We start from the raw sequence: 6,000 nt of genomic DNA on the forward strand, positions 1-6,000 counted from the left end.
GCTCAGTCATTAAGCATCTGACTTTGGCTCAGGTCATGATCTCAAGGTTCACAAGTTCGAGTCCAACATTGGGTAAGCACGAGCCCCACTCTGGGTAAAACACAAGCCCTGCTTTGGGTGAGCCCCACTCCCTCTCTCCCTCTCTCTCTCTCTCTGTCTGCCCCTCACGGGATTCTGTCTCCCTCTCTGTCTCTCTCTCTATGCCCCCTTGCTCACTTGCACCCCCCCTCCCTTAAAAAAAATAACTAAAATAAAATAAAGACTATATTTTTTAAAGGAGCGGGTAGATTTTATGATATGTAAATTATACCCCAAATAAAGCCTTAAAACAAGAGGGACCTGGAAAATAAAAATAACATGAAAAGCTAATATTGTAGTCAATAGGAATGTTGGACATTAAGGGTGGGCTCCAGAAATTAGAATTAAAAACACAGAGATGAAAAATGTCAGACAAAAGATAAGAACAAATACAGGATTGATTTGGGAGGTCCAGCATCTAACTAATAAAATTACAAGAAAGAGAACAGAGGGGTGCCTGGCTGACTCAGTCGGTGAAGCGTGAGACTCTTGATCCTGGGGTCATGAGTTTGAGCCCTACACTGGGTGCAGAGATTACTTAAGAATAACATTTTTAAAGCTAAAAAGAGAGAGAACAGAGAAAATGGAGAACAGGCAACAGAGCCGAACATTCTCAGAATGAGGACACAGCCTCCAGTGTGGAAGGGCCCCCAAGTGGCCACACAATGAAACGGAAAAGACCCACCAGAAGGACTCAAACACCAGGGTGGGAATACTGTTTTTCAAGGAAGGGCCTTTCAGCACACCTTTTTCCCACCTATGCCTATGCCTTCCTTTATTTTATTATTTTATTTTATTTTATTTTATTTTATTTTATTTTATTTTATTATTTTATTTTTTAAAAAAATTTTAATGTTTATTTATTACTGAGAGGCAGAGAGAGCGAGCAAGCAGGGGAGGGGCAGAGAGAGGAGGAGATACAGAATCTGAAGCAGGCTCCAGACTCTGAGCTGTCCGCACAGAGCCTGACGTGGGGCTTGAACTCACAAACCATGAGATCGCGACCTGAGTCAAAGTCGGACACTTCACCGACTGAGCCACCCAGGCGCCCCTCCTTTATTTTAAGAAAGGAAGACCAACCTATCACCTGTATGTTTTCCCTGGTAGGCAGCATGCACACCTCTCTCCCACCAAAATAAAATCAAGCCCCCAGGTTACAGAAATCCCAGGGGGCAAACAGGAGACGCAAGATCATGCCTCAACACACCCCAGTTCCAAAGGCCTCAGGGTCCGCTTCGAGTGACTTAGCCTGGCATTCGATTCCCTCCGCATCTCCAACCCGCTTTACTCTTGGCCACCCTCTGAGCTCCATCAACTGAACTTGCCCCAAACTACCAAGAAAAGCGGGGAGAGACATCAAACGTTTCCTCACTGCCCCCTTGACAAAGAGGGAAAATATGGGGAGGGAAGCGTCCCCCACCACAAAAGCGACGGTGGACCTGGGACCCCGAGTCAGCCGTCACCCCTTCTCACCATGGCCTTCCTTCCCATCCCTCCTCTGCTTTCTTTTTCACTATGCTCATCATTTCACGTTGTCATTTTTCCCCCTCTAGCTCCAGCAGGGCTGAAAGTCATGTCTGTCCGCTGCTGCCTACATAGGGATTAAAGGGTGCCTGATGTGTCCTAGAGGTGCTCAAGGGACACTACATCCTTGTCCCGCCAGTGACCCTGAGGGCCCCAGCCCTCTTCCCAACAGCCCCTCCCCCTGCTGCAGTAGCGGCCCTTTGCAGCCGCTCAGCCAGGGTCTCTCCTACAGACAGCCTCACCCTTCTTGGAGCCCCCTCGCATGGCCCGAGTTGGGGGACACATCCTCTCCCCTCCTTGAGTGCCCTCTGCTCCTAGGAGTTCCCTTCAAAAACTCCCCTCCTCAGCCCTCTCCCGGTTCGGGCTGAAGGCCGGGTGATGAGGCAGTTAGGAAAGTCCTATGGAGACACGATGCCCGGCACCCACAGACAGTGCGGGGGTCTTGTCTTTGGCTGTTGTCTAAGACAGTCCACGGGAGCTGGGCTTTTAGAACAAAACCTAAGAAAGCCCTGGTGTCCGTCAGGGTCCTGGCAAGAAACAAAGGCAGCCTCAGCTTTTGTTTGTAAGGGAATTTAATGGACTACTTACTTGGGCGTGGGCATTAAGGAAGCCACCCTGGGACTAGCAGTGGTGGGGGCCTTAGCATCCCAGGCGGCAGGGGTAAGGGGAGGATATGGAGTTATCAGGGCCAGTGAAGGGGGTTACGGCAAGAGCTATAATTGGAGGTGGGGAGGCGGGCACAGCCATTGCTGAAACCACAGTCCTAGGCAGGGTGGGAGCCAGGGACAAACACCCCAACCTCCCTCTTCTTCCACCTCCTGTCGGTGCCTCCCACTGGCCGAAACCAGCCAGAAGCCAGGGGCCACGGGAACCCAGTGATGAGGAGGTGGAGGGGCAAATGCCAAGTGGGTAGGCAAGCGACTGAAGCAAGGCCAGTGGGACGGGTGCTCCCCACCTCCTGGCTCGCAGGCTGACCAAGACCCGGCCTGTCCAGGGAGCAGCACCACCCTGACAGACTGTCCCCACTACAAGACCGCCACTGAGGACCTTGGAGCAGCCTGAGCAACCACTGGTCCCCAGTCTTGCTAGTCCTCCACAATTCCAAGGCCCCAAAGCCTTCCAACAAAGTTGGTCAGGGTTGGCGTCTGCTGCTGGCCGTGAAAAAACCCTCATGTAAACATCTTCACTCACGAGAAGGGGGTCTTTTGCAAGCAGATCGTGGGCAGAGAAAAACAATTGCCAAGAGGTGCTGAGAACCAAGCTCAGGGCTTTGCAGCCCGAGCCAGAGCCTATGCGACTCGACACCGTGCTTGCAAAGCCACCACCAACCAGCCAGAGGACCAGAAGTCAGATGCCTCAGGGGTCACTACCGCCCCAAGAGTGAATTCTTCAATCTCCTGCTTCTTAAACCAAGCTCTCCCTAAACAAAGCCCAGGGCAATGCTTTTGGTTGGCTGAACCAAGGTCAGGTGCCCTCAATAGAACCGCAAGGAAGGCTGGGAGAGCAAGCACAGGTATTCCAGGCAGGGGGGGGGGGGGGAATCCCCCCAAACACGGGAAGAAGGTTCCCACGGTGGGCAGCCCACGAATATGCCCACTGACCAGTACATGCGCCTTGTCAAATGTCAGAGTATTTCCTTCAGACGGAAGCTTCAGAGAGGTGTTCCTGACTCTTGGTATGTACCAAGCCTTTCTCTGGAAGGTTCAACGAATTCCCGACCACATCCAGTGAACAGAGTGCCTGCTTTGCCACACTTACATACGTTCTTGTGAAAAAAAAAAAAAAAAAAAAAAAAAAAGGGCAAAATATGACTGATGCCTCCCTGCTTAATTTTTTCTGCCTACATTTTTTTTTATTAGTTGTATTCTACTACATATTTTATTATTTGTTTTGATGACTGATTTTTCATGATTTTCCTATTTGTAGCCTGTGCTAAAATTAGCTGGCATTTGCTGAAAGGAGAGATGTATTAGGATTAGATTCAGCTGTGTGTAACAGGAGAAAAACAACGGAGGCTTAAGCTAGATAAAAATTTCTTTCTCTTGCACGTAAATGAGGCTTAGGGAAGGGCAGTCCAGAGCTTGGCCTTGGACCCACTCCACGAAGTCCTGAGGGACCCAGCTCCTCCCTGATCATGCTCCACCATCTCTCTCTTTCTTTTTTCTTTTTTGAGTGCTCTCTACACCCAACGTGGAGCTCAAACTCACAACCCCGAGGTCAAGAGTTGGATGCTCTACCGAATGAGCCAGCCAGACACACCCACCTTCTGCCATCTCTTGACGGGGCCTCATCCTCACTGGCCAAAGAGGTGGCTGGAGCTCCAGCCATCGTGCCCGGCAACAGGGCAAACGGCAGGAAGACGGAGTAGCTCCCTGCCTTTACAAAGGACTGAGGGAACGATGGAGGATGCGGAGAGGCAGGCAACTATCTCTTCCACAGGCAAGGAGAAGAATCACATGGAAGGCACACCGTTCACCTGAGATCACAATCGTGACGTTAACGACGATAACTAAAATTTCTTACTTACCGATTGTAGGTAGAGTCACGCGTCGTGGGTATTGTGGCATATGGTATATAGGCACTTGTTCTAGATTACGTCTTAGCACAGCCCTGGGAAGGAGATACTATTACTATCCTCATTTTACAAAGGGGGAAACTGAAGCAGAGAGCACTTGTCCAAGGTCTCCCAGCTAACAGGTGGCACAGCCGGGATCTGAAAGCTGGCAACCTGGCTCCAGGGCACGACACAACTAGGGGGAGAGACGAGGCTTACCAGCAACTACAGAGCCGAAGTCAAGGAAGCCACCTGGGCTCATCCAAGGGGCTTACTGACTTAGGAGAGGGGACCTGGGCCAGAGCCCTTTCTTACTCTGTGCCTCTGGATACCTCATTTGTTCATCCATTCCACAGAGGCTCCTGTATAACCACGTTAACATCTGCAATGAGCTAATGCCGGTGTTTGCCACTCCTTAAGGGCAGAAACTGTGTCCCCAACAGCCAGCACAAAGTGGGTGCTCAAAAGATATTTGATCTGTGACCGAACACACATGCCAGTCTGTGATGCGTGCAAAGCGTGCAGGAATGACACTGACCTGGCCCGTTTGCACCCAGTGCCTTGTAGACAAGACTCTACCGGGTGGGCCCCTCAGGGAACAACTGAGTGGGCAAAGGCGGGGGAGGGGGGAGCTCCACGGCGAGAAATCTGGTGTGGCCAGATTGTACTTGAGGAGTCACAGGCAGTCAGGGGATGAGGTCCTTAAGGTAAGCCTAAGCCGGACTTAAAATTCCTCTCGAGTCCAAGGTGAGCAACAGTCTCAGCCCTGAGGCGATAGGGAACCACCAGAGGCTTTAAGCAGGTGATGACAAAGCAGCCCTCCAGAAAGATTGTGCTGGCAGCCTGCGCAGAGGATGGAAGGAAGGGGAGGGAACGGAAGCAGGGGCATCCATGAAGAGGCTGGGGGTGACGAGCACCTGGGAGGGCTCGAAGGAGGCCTGGAACCTAAATGGAGAAAGGAGCAGGTGGGCCCCAGGAATACTTGGGAGGCGGACAGGAGGACACCCGGGCTCAATGGGGGTGAGGAGGCAAGAGGCAGGCTTTCAGGGCTGAGAAAATGAGACACTACTTAAGAGGGGTCTTAGTGGGGAGGCTGAGGTGGGATGGGGGTGAGGTAAAAGGTTTGGGAGAAGGAAGGGAGGTGGGGTGAGGTGAAGAGAACAAGAGAGGCCCCTCGCTCAGTGCGCTCAGTGCAGGAGCCAGACAGATCCCCGGGGAACACTGTGGGAGGGGAAAGGAGGGGGCCTGAGGGGCCAGAGCAAGGGGGGCTGGAGAGGGGCCCTGGCTTGAGCTGGGGCAGACAGCAGTTGGACGCCTGCAGGCTGTGCTCATGGCTCAGAAATGTCCCAGCCCTGCCAGGAGACGGCCTGGCCCCCACTGCCCCTATCCCCCTCCAGCCCCAGACAGGCTCCCACATCAGGAGCTCCTAAGCTCCCCAGCCCTCTGCTCCCCCATAATGGGCCTCCCCTCCCCAGAACCCAGGCATGCCCACACCCTCCCCACCACTCCTCAGCCTTCCCCCAAAGGCTGATGAAACACAGGCCGGGGAAGAAAATAAACAGACATCTGGGGGGTGTGTATGTTGGGGGGGGGGGGCATTGGGAAGCAGGGGATGGGCTGGGGGTACCAGGTCCAGGGGGTGGGTGGTAGAGGGGCTCCAGGGAGCGGGGTGACTCAGCAGGGAGTGAACTCCCCAGTAATCTACCCCTGACAGGCCTAATGAGACGCAGGTGGTCCCCTGGCCCGGGCCCCACATCCCCTGGCCCCCCTGACCATGAAAGCAGATGCTGGTTCAGAGCCGGGGAGGGGTGAGGGGGGCTCTGCAGCTACAGGGGGCGGGGCCG

This window comes from Puma concolor, chromosome E1 (assembly GCF_028749965.1).
Source record: "Puma concolor isolate L17-30 chromosome E1, mPumCon1.1.hap2, whole genome shotgun sequence".
Taxonomy (NCBI): Eukaryota; Metazoa; Chordata; class Mammalia; order Carnivora; family Felidae; genus Puma; species Puma concolor.